Source organism: Musca domestica, unplaced genomic scaffold (genome assembly GCF_030504385.1).
Source record: "Musca domestica strain aabys unplaced genomic scaffold, Musca_domestica.polishedcontigs.V.1.1 12, whole genome shotgun sequence".
Taxonomy (NCBI): Eukaryota; Metazoa; Arthropoda; class Insecta; order Diptera; family Muscidae; genus Musca; species Musca domestica.
Genome location: NW_026712155.1, coordinates 17,989,633 through 18,005,404, shown reverse-complemented (window position 1 = coordinate 18,005,404; position 15,772 = coordinate 17,989,633).

The following is a 15,772-nucleotide window of genomic DNA, read 5'->3' as shown; positions in this document are numbered from 1 at the left end:
TTGCGACCTTCAGCTTGAATACAAATTAACATAGACAGAGGGATCGACTTAGCTCGGCGAGACAGGAAGATTCAAATATAGTTTCAGAACCAATATTTCGAGGTGTTACATAATTTTTGGCCCAATAAAATGTGTAATATCGCCAACACGTAGTGTTGTAGGGTATAAAACAAAATTTTCCCCTCAGATTAAAAGAAAGCAAACCAACAACTCTGGAGTCGGGAATATACACGTCTTCATGTAAAGAAGTCAATTTCAAAATATTTTTTGATACATCGTAATATAATTATCAAACTTAGATCGAGTGCGGAGATTGGCAATATCGGTCCCCTCCTTTTGGTACCTCCCCCACAAAATGTTTAAATTTTCAAAGAAATATTTTACAGCACAGAAAGAGGAAGGATAATCCAATTTTTCTCCAACTTTGTTAATTCTAATATTTTCATCAGGTCCACTCCATAAAGCAACTTCCTCACAAAAGGGTTACAGTTTTAAATAATTAAAACTCTTATAAAATTTAATGTAAGAGTCCGATTGTCTTCAAATTACACACATTTTAATATTTTCATTAACCCAAGGTCTGGTGTGAAGATGGGATATATCGGTATTGATATGCATGAAGCTCATACAACGCGAAATTAACATCCGATTCAATATTTCGACGTGATACATATTTTTTGGTCCAATAAAACGTATAACATTGCCAACACATAGTGTTGTAGGGTATAAAAGAATATTTTACCCTCAGTTTAAAAGAAAACAAATCAACAATTCTGCTGTCGGGAATATACACGTCTTCGTGTAAAGAAGGCAATTTCAAAATATTTTTAACTACTTCCTAAGGACGGCGATTATTAAATTTCAAAATACAAAAAAAAAATTTTTGTATACTAACATTGATATGCACTATATTTTGAATGTCTAAACCTCTAAAACAATGATACATCCAAATGCCAGGGTTTTCGCAGCCCTTTACAAAACGATATCCGTCACTCATTTGGACATTATCCGTTTTCTTTTATTAATAAATGTCACACATTATAATAAATCATGGATGTATTTAAATGATTATCATATTACTTACAAAAAGCTCAAAACAAATAACAGCAAGAACCAAATTGAAAAGAACAACAACAACGAGTTGTGTAATTTAACTCAATGGTTGCAATTAAATAAATTACGAAAAATTTAAAAAGGACTTGCCTCCGCAAAACAGGATAACATGGTTGACAATTAAATATAGTCGACTGGAGTAGGTATGCAAATGTAAGCATGTGTGCAACTAGCAGTGATGGATGATTGGAAATAATGTTTATTTTTGGGGGTAATTAAATTTTGTCAAAAATAAATTACATTCATTTTGAAAGCAATAAAATGCAAATTAAAAGGAGTTCTTATCTAAATTATTTCTAAATTTGCACTGCATGTTTTCTCCTTTTGTATAATTTTTGGATTTTGATACAAAAAATCGGTAGTTAATATTTTAATTTATGACACTTGTGGCAGCTCAAAAGGTTAATTTTATACCATATTACTAGCCTACAACCAAAAAAAACAAACAACAAATAATATTTTCTCAACAAATTGAAATGAACACCAACAACGAATTGTGTAACTTACCTAAATGGTTGCGATTAAATATATTACGAAAAACTCAGATCTGGGGAAAGGAGTGAGAGACATTTTCAGTTTTTTTCAAAGTTGTGCAAAGCTGAATAAAATCGTAGTCTTATGATACCTATATATATTATTTTAAAAATTCTGACCATATTTTGAAATGTTATCAGACCTCTGTATAATTATGTATGAACAATATTATAACTGAGTTATGGCGAAAATTAGATAATTAAATGTCCACACTTAAAAATGTAATATGGCCAAAATAAGAAAATGAAATGTTCACTTTAAAAAATGAAATTTAATACCTAAAAACATTAGATAATGAGGGAATTATGGCCAAAATAAGAAAATTAAATCGCAAAGTAACCTAAATAGTGTAGGTGAATTCCACCCTCTTCTAAAATGTTTGTAAATTTTCGCATTAAGATTCCTTGGAATCCGAGCATTTGAGGTATAGAACATATAAAAATACTAGGAATATTTTAGTCAAAAATTTTAACAATCGAGTGAGTTAGACCTTTTTATACCTTCAACCACATGGATAGAGAGGGTATATATAATTTGCTACGGCCAAAAAGTCTCTTTGAACCCAATTCGTTTCAGGGCATATGGAGATGTCCGTCTGTCTGTCTGGCAGACTCATGCGCACTATAACTCTCGAAAGAAGTATCCGATTTGGTCCAAACTTGGTACATCGTAATATTATTATCAAATTTAAAACGAGTGCGGAGATGAGCAACATAGGTCCACTCCTTCTGGTAACTCCCCACAAAATTGTCAATACTCGTCCAAATGACCTAAATTTTGAGTTATCCAACCAAATTCAGTAAAGAAGCAAGTACTGTCGAATTTTGTAGAGATCGGATCAGATTTGGATATAGCTCCCATATATATCTTTATCCGATATCAGGTTTATTAAGCACCAAATGACTAATATCAGCACAAATTGATTGAATTTTCGTACTTCGACAGGAATTCAGCCAAGTACTTCAAATATTGGTAAATATCGGTTGAGATATAGCTGTAGCTCCCATATATATGTTTCATCCGATTTTGTGTTAGAGACCCTCACATGCGTAATATGTACTCCACTACAATGATATATGATACCGGGCATTAAATACTGCTCGAAAATACCTCTACCAAATTCTATCGAGATCGGTTCAAATATTTATAAAGCATCTTCAACCGATTTTACAATGATTGCTTACCATATACCTAATATCAGCCCAAATTGAATATATACAGGGTGAGATAAAAAAACGACAACAAGGTCAAACGCCATAATTTGTACATTTTTTTTTAATTATATTGAATGAAAGCAAACAAGTTAAAAAGCAATAAGTTCGGCCGGGCCGAACTTGGAATACCCCCCACCATATGAATGAATTTTGAAATTTTCAAAAAAAAAAAAAAAAACGTTAAAAATACCGAATATAGCCGTTATATTGGGGTCTATACGACGTGGACCTACATAGGCATTGTTGTCATAAGCCATTACCATATTCATCAAATTAGAAACTTGAAATAAACGGTGAATAATGTAGCTACAATCATCAAAAAACCGTACATAGGGAGGTACCGTTACATCGGAGCTATACCAAGACCTGGACTTGCATAGACAATTTTCTGTTACTGCCTGAAGTATCTATTACTTACTTCAAATACGACATCTCAAACAATTTCAGTGAGTGTTGTACCACAATATTGATTAATATAATTCTTATCGAGGTCATACCAGGTGTACAAAAACCTCCATCAAATTTGTTGAAAATCGATTCAGATTTGGCTACTCTAAAACCCATTCAAATAAGGTTCATAGTTGGTGTCTTCTTCTTCACATAAGTCCCCTAAACTTAAATAAACTTCTTGTTACGGGTTAGTGATGTAGGGTATCATATAGTCGGTCCCGTATTGACTTTTGACCTTTTCTTGCTGGTTAAGATATGAGATATTACTAAAGTAATCAGATTCCGTTGTTGCAAAATCGCACTTATAAACATTTTCATCTTTCTCCACTTGTTATGCTTTCGTTCAACCTGAACGAAGTAACATAACCATGTAAGTTTGTTTTGTCTGTTACAACAAAAACCCTTCGTCGACCGTGCCTGTGTCTATTAATAGAACAGTGTTTGGCTTGCTTGTTTGGGATACCATAGTATTTTGTTGTTGCAAAATCGTCAGGCAAAATCCCATTATTGTTGTTTTTATAAAATAAAAAAATGTTTATAAGTGCGGTTGTAAGATTTAGAAGATTTTCCAAAAGAATTTTAGTTTTATGTAATTCTTTTGTTCCTCTTCTATTGAGCTTACGATCTCGTCACTTGGGTAAAAAATGTTTTTTGTCATAGAAGTTATTTTTATACCCTACAACACTATGTGTTGGGGGTATTATAAGTTTGATTGGGCCAAAAATTATGTAACACCTCGAAATATTGGTTTCCCACATAGGAAAGTATATATGGATCTTCATAGCTCGCCGAGCTGAGTCGATCTAGCTATGTATGTCCGTCCGTCCGTCTGTCCGTCTGTCCGTCTGTCCATGTTAATTTAGGTGGGGTTGACGTCAGAATAGAACCCTATTTCTTTTGGAGATGATCGCCAAATGTTTAGGGGTTGAAATGGACCAAATACTGAAAAAATGTCGGATTTTGCAGTAGCTATACAGGTCGCAATTATAGACTAATCGACGCGGAATTTCGCATGTAGCAAGAGCTTAGGGTGGGGAAGAAGCCTACCAATTTGGGTGGTCATCGGATAATATTCAACGGGTAAAATAGACCATATCTTTTTTGTTGAAAAAATTCAAAATTTTTCATAAACCGCGAATATTTTAAATCCCGGCGAAATCACAAAGCCATGACAAGGTTACGTCTGATCTTTACATTGACGTTAAGATCCAATAAATCGGATATATAGCAAAATATGTGCGATATATATGTCTATCAAAGAAGATATGCTTGAAAGATCTCTTATATGTCGAGAACGGCTGAACTGATTTCGACAGTTCTCATTTATTCAGAATGGCCTCTTGGCAGGAAAGAAAAAACGTCTAAAAAATCGCATAACAATATCTCTCTAAAGATGAAAATATTGATTTTCTAACATTTTCTTATATTTTTTCAATTTTGTCATGTTTTTGGCATATTTTCATTTTGAATTAAACATTTGGTAATATTTCTACAGCTAACAAAACTAAGTAGTTATGATATCAGGATATCATATACAGATCGCATTTATGGCCCGATCCTTACGAAGTTTTGCATGGGGATAAGATGAGGGTCAGAATAGAAGCCTACTCTTTTTGGAGATGATCGCCATATATTTAGGGGATGAAATGGACCAAAAAACTGCAAAATTGTCGGCGGGTCGTAATTATCGCCCGATCCTCACGTACATTTGAATGGGGGTTACCGCACATTGCAAAAACCAAGCAGTTTCGGATGGCCATCCAAAAATATTCAATGTGTGAAATAGTTTGCCAACTTTTCTAGACAAAATACGAAAATGTCCATTTCAGTGACTTTTTGGAGAATTCACAAATACAGGAAAGGCGCACTTCTGACTATTTCGTTAACGCTGATTTCGTTGAAGATTATAGTCAAATGTCTGTATCTCATATAGATGCGTTTCAGTCAAAAACCAATAATAAATGTTAATATTTTCCAATTCTGAGAGATTATAGGTCTTTGGGAAATATTGGTTTCAGATCTAGGAAGACCATTTACGTGCAACATCTTCCAATAAATTGGAAATGAGCAAATTAGTTTAAGTTGCTATTATTCGAAAATTAGAGAACGAAACCTGATGGTTTTCTTTAATTTTTTGTCACAATTTCTTGTGGAATTCTGTCGAGTATTTCGCCTATATAAACTGTATGGTTTATTATAGTGTTGTAGGGTATTCAACGGTCGGCCCCGCTCGACTGTAGCCTTTGCTTACTTGTTTTTTTTTTTTAATTTTATTGAATGAAAACAAGAAATGTCGGAAATGGCATCAAATTCTAGAATAAGTTTAGATATGTTCGAAGTGGTCACCTTTGTCACAAGTTAAATCCGTCGGTCCGTCTGTCCATGTTAATTTGTAATCACGCTACAGGTCACATTTATGGCCCGATCCTCTTGAAATTGGATATGAAGATGGGGTTAGGGTCAGAATAGAAGCCAATCTTTTTTTTTTTTTTTTTTTTGGAGATGATCGCAAAATATTTATATAAAATTTTCCTGATTTTGCTGCTGATCTACAGGCCACAATTATAAATCAATTGACGCGGAGTTTTGCATGGAGTTAGAGTTAAGGGTCTACTAATTTGGAAGATCAACGAATAAAATGTTGCTGGTAGAATAAACCATAACTTTTATGCCAGAAAAATATCTAAGGAAATGGCATAAAAACATGCCAATAAAAAAAGTGAATGTTTATTGTTACAATTTTTCAATTTTTGTCATATTTTTTATCGCATGCGATTTTTTGACTTACAATTTTGAATATTTGTGTATTTTCTAAAGTTTTTCTACACTTCGCAATACTATTTGTTGAGAGTATTATATACAGGTCGCCTTTAACATCCGATCCTCCCGTATTTCTGCATGGGGGTTGGGTTAGTGTAAGAATTGAAGCTTATTATTTTTGAAAATGTACATTTAAGGATTCAAAAATTTTTTCTGATTTTCCAGTCGCTTTACAGGTCAAATTTGAAAACCAATCGGCACGAAATTTCGCATAAGGAGATAGTTAAGGATAGGAAGAAGTCTAGTTTTTTTGATTGATAATTGCTATAAAATGGACACAACTTTGGAGTAGAATTGTTTTGAATACCTAAGAACACGATGGAGTACGTAAATATGTTACGAAGGGTAACATCAGGACAGGGCTCTGCGATCTTATTTCAAAAATGAAATCTTCCACAATGCATTTGGAATTAAGGGGGCTTCCAGCATATAGTAGTATTGTAGATTATCAAGTCAACGGTCAAGCACTACCATAGCCTTTGCTGTCTTGTTTAAATATATACCTAAAAAAATTTATTAACATCGGATTTTTTCAAAGGCCCTAAAATTGTGGGTTTTTTATAAGGATCGTCGTGATTTTTAAATAAAATGAAACACTGATTTCTCTTTTTACAAAATTGTTGATTATTCAGAAGTTTGACCCTTTGTGGTAGTGGTACCAGGGTAAATGAGTTCAAGTTATCTCTTTTGGGACATGGTCGGACAAAAATATTATGATGAAAATATTAGGATTTATCGCAAGCACCAGCCAGCCAGAGATACATATACCCGGCAATGGGGTAAGCCTACTATTTTGACGAGTTATCTTAAACTAGGCATTTGTTAAATTAATAACCACTGTGTTCGGCTAATTTTCTGCATAAAGATGGAATGAAATATATTGAAACAACCGATAAACAATTAAGAAAAAAAATCTTAACTATTCTCGAACTCTGTTCCTTCTTACGACGAAATTTAGTCACACGTTTCACCTAACCAGTCATTCTTCGTTGGGCCAATAAACCCATGCCTTTAAAATACACGTTGTGCATAATTTTCAATTTTACTTCAGGCTACTGATTTTTTTCTACACACTTCGCTAAAGAACAAAGGATGAAAATATCACTTTTTGATTAAAGGATTCATATTTGCAATTTTGATTTATTCTAAGGTTTTTAAAACAAGACTACTGCAGCATTTTTATAGGAATAAGGGTCATTGTTCGGAAAGAGTCATGCTCACCTTATAAGAAATTTATCTTGTTAAAGTTTCCCATGTTTAAAGAAAAACGTTATGTATATGCTTTCCTATGGAAGAAGAGTATAAATATTTCGGCTGAATTTAACTCCGTTCCTTTTTTTGTTTTTCTTTTTTTTTCAAACACAAGATCAAAAATTTTTCGTTTTTCTGCTTATACATTGGTCTAATTCAAATACTTTTTATACTTTCTACCATACACAGTGTGGAGGGTATATAAAGTTCGTCATTCCATTCATCGAAGTAATTTTTTAAGATCCAACAAATATATATATATTCTTTTTATGATTTTAGTCACATTTTTCAATGGAATTATTTGAAATTGAACACAAGGGGTTCTTTATGAGTACTTTACCTCCTGACAGAGAATTGTATATCCAAGTCTGCGATATCGTATATCCCCATATAACGGCATCTACCGATATTCAGTATTTTGATGATTTTAGCCACAAATTTTAATGGAATTTTGTGAAATTCTACACAAGGTGTTGTTGAAAGAGAACTGTCTATATAGGTCCTCAATATCGTATATCCCCCATATATTGTGGCACCTTACGATATTCGATATTTTTAAGATTCTAACATAATTTTTAATGGATTTTTTTTTTTTTTTTTTGAAAATTTCCTAATTCGTCCAAAATAGTGTAGGGTATTAAAAGTTCGGCCCGGCCGCTCTTTGCTTTGCTTTTTTACTTACTTAAACTAACTATTTCCAATGATTTTTTTTCATATCATTCAAATAGTTATATTAACAATTTATGTCAAAGCTGATATTAATTACACTTTTTTCTATGTGTTATAATGTCTCGTAAAAATTAATCAAAAGCACTTGCTTTGAGCGATTTAAAGTTGTTTGTAAAAAATTCTAAAATTTACAATCAAATCCACCTTTAACGTTGCGGTTATTGACAATCAAGAGAATTCGGAAATTCTATATAGTTTTTTGTAATCACATTTTTTGTAGCACTTCCCTCTGCACAATCCACAAAAAATATTTCAATAATCACAAGTATATTCTTTTTGACCATACAATCCTACAACGTTCTTTGGTATATTGATAATATGGATAATGTAATATAAAAACGAGTAAGCAAGCCCTCCCACTCTACCTTTCAACAAATAATGTCCCCCTTACCTTTACCATTTATAAACGACCTTTAGCGCTGCTCTCGAGGAAAATTGTAGATTGCATATATTTTGTAATTTGACAAATTTGTGTATGCATGATTGTATTCTAATATTGGACATTGTTTAAAGAAGTATGTCAACAATAACATTTTCAGTTCGGGTAATTCACACAATCTCTCTCTCCCTCTCGAGTTATTTTTCTAAGCAATTGTGTTGGTAAACACAATTGCATTGTTATCTACTTTGTAATGAAGCCATTGAGAAGGTCAAACGACTGTTGTGGCATTACGTTATATTATAAAGGCTATGGGACAAAGGTTACCTTGTGAATATAGATATTTTGTTCACAATGCGTCTCTTAAACCAGTGGAAGTGCATGCTAAGGGCTTTCCATTTCGTATCGGACATAAATATAAATATGCTTGGTTACTTCCTTTACTTTATATAATATATGTGATAATTTTTAGAAAATGTTGAAACAAAGATAAAATGATATAGTCGACCGAAGTATTCAATTTTCATACCATCCTTCGTATGGGAAAAATTACAAGAAAATTTAACATTTCTGGTTGAAAGAAATATTTAGATATAGCAAGTTGCAAGGAATCGCACAGACAAAAATATTGAACATTTTTTGTATGAAATTTGAAGAGAGTTAGATGATTTTTTCGCGTTTTATGAGCTTCATGGATATTCAAAATATTGACCCTTTGTAGGTAAAGTACCAGAAGGATACTACCGATATATACCATCTACACAGCAGATGTTGTGTTGTTGAAAATAATGGGATGTGTGAAATATGAAGAGAACTGGATGCTTATTTCTGATTCAATAATAATTTTGGTCATTCGGATGTTAGACCTTTTACACCTAGGGGAAGTACCAGAAGTAATGGTTTGATCTCTACAATCTTTATAAAAGATCTTGTACTGATAGAAATACTGAGATGAGCCAAGTCTGAATGAATCAAATGATAATTTCACATTTTATGAGCTTCATGGATATTCGAAATGTTGACCCTCTGGGGGAAGGTACCAGAAGGAGTAAACTGTTATATTCCATCTTCACACAAGACCTTGCGTTAATAAAAATATTACATCACATTTTAAAAGAGTTATAGTTATTCAACATTTTGACCTTTTGGAAGGTCATCGCTAGATCGACTCCAAATGTCTTGAAACAAATTTCGTCCAAATAGAACTAGGGTCTAAAATCGTTTTTTCGTCAACTGATATATACCCTCTTTAGCCATGGCTGACGGTATAACAAGTAAGCAAAGGCTATAGACGTGTGGGACCAACTATGTTATACTCCACAACACTACAATATGGTGAAAGCCCCCGTATGTCAAAATCGAATTTGGAAGATTTCGCTGTTGAAATGATGTCATTGAGCCCTGCCCAGATATTATCCTAAGCTTTTTGATCGGTGACATTTTCAGAATATTTGCGCACTCCTTCGTGTTGTAAGGTATTTTTTTTATCAATTTCACACGAAATTTGTGGTCCATTTTAACCGCTAAATATAATCCAATGGTCATCCAGAATGCCAGATTTCTTCCCTGTCCTTAACTCTGTTCTCATACAAAATTCCTTGTCAAGTGTTTTCAATTATGGCCTGTAGGACGACTGCAAAATCAGGAAAATTTCTATTGTTTGGTCCATTTGAACCCCCAATTGTACTTTAATTCTGACCATATCCCCATACTCAACACCTAGTGTTGCGAGGTTTAGAAAAACTTTAGAAAATTTAAAATTCAAAATTGTAAGTTAAATTGAAAAAATTTCAATATGATAAAAATTGAAAAACTTTAACAAAAAATATTCACTTTTTTGTTAACATATTTTTATGCGATTTTCTCAGATATTATCCTATTCTGGCAAGATACCATTCCGAATTGATGAGGATTGTGAAAATCTGTCCAAATCTGTATATTGTACCTATTTTTATATATATCCCATATCTTGGCTATCGGCATGGTTTCAAAGGTCAGAAGTAATCGATTTGTGATTTGACCGCGATTACAAATATTCGCGGTTTAGTGGAAACTTTCGTATATTTTTACACAATAGTTATGGTTTATTTTACCCGCTAAATATTTTCCGATGACAGTAAAAAATGGTAAGCTTCTTCCCATCCCTGAACTCTAACTCCATGCAAAATTCCATCGATTTTTCTATAATTAAGGCAAAATCGGGACAATCTTCTGTTTTTGGTTCATTCCAACTCCCGAACACTCTAAAAACATTAGGATTCTATTCTGACCCTAACCCCACCTCCACTTTCTATTTGGTGAGGATTTGGCTATAATTGCGACCTGTAGCGTGATTACAAATTAACATGGACAGACGGACGGGCCGACACACATAGCTAGATCGACTCAGCTCCGCGAGATAGAAAGATCCATATATAGTTTCCTATGTTGGAGACCATTATTCCGAGGTGTTACATAATTTTTGGCCCAATCCAACTTATAATACCCCCAACTTATAGTATTGTTGGGTATACAAATAGAATGGTCACTTGTGTCTGTAGGCTGAAAACAGATCAAATTTGAAGAATGGAGTTGGGTATCATATAGCCTATCCACTATAAATTCTGTCATTTTCTTTAATTATTTTTTTTTTTTTAATTTTTTAATAATTGTATATCAATTGAATCAAATATTGACATCCATATCAAAATTATGCTACACATCCAATTATTACAGATTTTTATAGTTTTAAATATATTTTCCGATGAATCTAAACATTCTTGTCATATATATCACCCTTATAATTTCAATTATTTTTAAACTATTGTTAATATCTCATAATTCAAATATTTAATATTGATTGATATTTTAATTTCAAATGAATTCTGTCTACTAAAATTTATGACATTATTATTTAAAATAATTTCTATAGAATTTTAAATAAATTCACAAAATTGTTATTGAATTGTTAGCATTGAACCCACAGAGCATGCATATACTACGATGCAGGTAAATATGTAGAAAATGTTATGTTTGAAATATATTATGCCATTATTTGTATATAATTTGTTATTTAACAAATATGGTTTGGCGATTGTATACACATATGTATATATGACACTATCATAATGTCAAGCGTAAACATGGCTTCTGGTCATAGGGTTTCGGCATTACATCTATTGTTAAATTTAATAATGGGTAACCATTTTAAAATGCCTAAAGGGGATGCAATAGAAAGTTATATTATATAGTTTTCCAAATAAAACAATAACTGTGAATAGTTAAATATTAGTTAATATTACGATTTTGACAATGAATAACAAATAAAACAGGTAAAAAATGGCTACAGTCGTGCGGGGCCGACCATGTGATACCCTACAACACTACAATATGTTCAAAGTCCCCTTATATTTAAATCCATTTTGGAAGATTTCGTTTTTGAAATAATGCCCAGAGGTTACCCTTAGTTTTTTGACCCGGATAATTTGGCCAAAATTTACGCACTCCGTAGTGTTGTCAAATATTCAAAATAATTTCACACGAAAGTTGTGGTCCATTTTACAGCTAAATATAATCTAATGGTCATCCAAAATGCTAGATTTCTTCCTTGTCCCTAACTCCCTTTTGATGCGAAATTCCGTGTCGATTAGTTTTCAATTGTGGCCTATAGAGCGACTACAAAAATAGAAAATATTAAATTGTTTTAGTCCATTTGCACCTCTAAATGTACATCTTAAGAACAATAGGCTTTAATTCTGACCCTAATCCTACTCCATGCAAAATTTCGTGAGGATCGGACGATAATTGCGATATGCATATAATACCCCCAAAACGTAGTGTACAAATTTAGAAAAATTTAGAAAATTTACAATTCAAAATTGTAAGTCAAATTGAAAAAATAACATGCGATAAAAAATGTGACAAAAATTGAAAATATTCGACAAAAGGTATTCACTTTTTTATTGGAATATTTTTCCGCGATTTTCTAAGATGTTATCTTTTTCTGGCAAGAGACCATTCCGAATTGATGGGAATTGTGAAAATCGGCACAGCGGTTCTTGATTTATAAGCATAATAAATAAGATCAATTGTTTTACATACATATTGACCTATTTTGCTATATATCCGATTTCTTGGCTATTAGCGTCACTGTAATGGTCAGAAGTGATCTTTTAATGTATTTGTGATTGAAAATATTCGAGGTTTAGTGGACATTTTCCTATTTTCTTACATAAAAGTTAGGGTCTATTTTACCCGCTAGTTATTGTCCAATGACCGCCCAAACTGGTAGGTTTCTGCCACTCCTAACCTCTAACTCCATGTAAATTTTCGCGTTGATTGGTAAATTTTTGTGGCCTATAGAGCAACTGCAAAATCAGGAAAATTTTCTGTTTTTTGTCCATTTCAACCCCTAAATAGAATGCGATCATCTCCAAAAACAATAGGGTTTTATTCTAACCATAACCCCACCTCCATTTTCAATTTCGTGAGGATATACGGACATACATAGCTAGATCGACTAAGCTCGGTGAGCTCGGAAGATCCATATATACTTTCCAAACCAATGGAGAAACCAATATTTCGAGGTGTTACATAATTTATGGCCCAATCGAACTTATAATACCCCCAACACATGGTTTTGTAGGGTATAAAAATCTCACAAAATCTATATACTCCATTATTGGCATCTTCTTTTGCGATTTTGTTTTTTAAATTTTATTATTTTACGCCAAGAGGGCATTCTGAATTGACGAAATTTACCAAAATTGGTCCAGCCATTCTTGAGATATAAGCATTCTAGCTAACATCCCCTTCCTTTGTATGTACACATTGTATACATTTCGCTATATATATCCAATATATTTACTATCGGTCAGAACTGATCTGTTTGTCTATTTGTGATTTCGCCGGGATTAAAAATTTTCGCGGTTTAATGGAAAATTTGACTTTCATTTAACACAAATTTTATGGTCTATTCATCCACTAAATATTAACCGACGACGAAGAAGGCTTTGTCCAGCCCTATGCTAACTTCCGCGTCGATTGGTCTATAATTGCGACCAGTAGAGCAACTGTAAAATCAGGAAATTTTTCCGTTTTTGGTCCATTTCAACACCTAAATATTATGTTATCATCTCCAAAAGCAATAGGCTTCTATCCTGACCATAACCCCACCTCCATGCTAAATTTCGTGAGGATCGGGCCATAATTGCGACCTGTACAAATTAACATGGACAGATGGACGAACGGACATACATAGCTAGTTTGACTCAGCTCGGTGAGATAGGAAGATCCATATGTGTTTTCCTATATGGAAAACCAATATTTCGAGGTGTTAGATAATTTTTGAAAATTATAACCCTTTGTGGGTGAGGTATCAGAGGGGGTTCGCAGATACATATTAACTTTTAAGAGTTGGTTCAAAATTGTGAACATTTTTGGGGGGGAGGTACTTGATGGAGTAGACCGATATTGTCCATTTTTGCACTTGACCTTGCTTTGTTGCAAATATTAGGCTTTGCAAAGGTCGAGCAAAATCGGATCATCCCTTCTCTTTCTGTGCAGAAAATATATTTTTGGAAATTTCGACCTTTTGTGGGGGAGGTACTAGAAGGAGTGAACCGATATTGTCCGATATCTCCGAACTCGATCAAAGTTTGACAAAAATATTACCAAGTTTGGACCAAATCGGGTACTCCCTTCAAGAGTTATCGTGCGCACCAGCCAGACAGACGGACGGACATCACTAGATTGACTACAAATGTCCTGAAACAGATTTGGTCCAAAGAGACCTAGGGTCTAAAACCATTATTTCGACTAGGCACATTTTGACCGTATCAAACGATATATACCCTCGGTAGCCATATGACTGAGGGTATAATGAGCTCCTACTGAGCATTTCATCAGCCCAAATTTGAAGGATTTTCGCACATTCAACTGAATTTATCCTGGAAGCAAATGCGAGATTTGTTGAAATACGGTCCCCTTTACTATTGCTCCGATTTTTTATTGGTCCACGTTTTAGTTGTCACAATTCATTCGCCCCGATAAACAGCTATTATTTTACATTGTTTACACAAACACACCTCATTGTCGCCCGTTTTTTTCTTTTCGCTGACGTAATTTCTCACTACTTTAATTACTTAAATGCTTCATTAATTTTATCAACTTTTCTGGAGCATTGAATTTTTATTTGAAATATATTTTTATTACTTTTTATTGAGATTCCACTACTGGAACTGTTGATGCTTGTACTACACACACAAGAACACTTTCGCTCACATTTCATTTGGGTCGTCCGAACGTATTTCCTTTGTATTCAGACATGAAAAATGCCACAATAAATTTTCAAGTTAGTGAAGTGAAAAATACGTGTTTAAGTATGTATTTCAGTGTAATGTCATCTCGGAAAAAATTATATTTTCTTTCAAGTGTAACAAATGAAATAAAACATTTGCAGATACTTTCAATGGCATTATCATTAACACGTTGCCGTGGTCTTTGTTGTCGTCCTTGTTGTCACACCATTTAAAATGGGGTACAAATTAATTGTAGGCAAGTAGGGGATTAATTTTAAATGCAGAAATTAATGACAGTCATCCGATCGGTTTTAAGGGAAGCAAATAAAATAGTTGAGGGAGTACGTATGGAGTATTTATACCCTACAACACTATGTGTTGGGGGTATTATAAGTTTGATTGGGCCAGAATTTATGTAACACCTCGAAATATTGGTTTCCCATATAGGAAAGTATATATGGATCTTCATAGCTCGCCGAGGTGAGTCGATCTAGCTAAGTATGTCCGTCCGTCCGTCTGTCCGTCTGTCCATGTTAATTTGTAATCACTCTACAGGTCGCAATTATGGCCCGATCTTCACGAAATTTAGAATGGAGGTGGGGATTGGGTCAGAATAGAACCCTATTTCTTTTGGAGATGATCGCCAAATGTCTAGGGGTTGAAATGGACCAAATACTGAAAAAATGTCGGATTTTGCAGTAGCTATACAGGTCGCAATTATAGACCAATCGACGCGGAATTTCGCATGTAGCCAGAGTTTAGGGCGGGGAAGAAGCCTACCAATTTGGGTGGTCATCGGATAATATTTAGCGGGTAAAATAGACCATATCTTTTGTGTGGAAAAAATGCAACATTTTTCATTTAACCGCGAATATTTTAAATCCCGGCGAAATCACGAAGCCATGACAAGGTTACTTCTGACCTTTACATTGATGTTAACATCCAACAAATCGGATATATAGCAAAATATGTGCGATATATATGTCTATCAAAGAAGATATGCT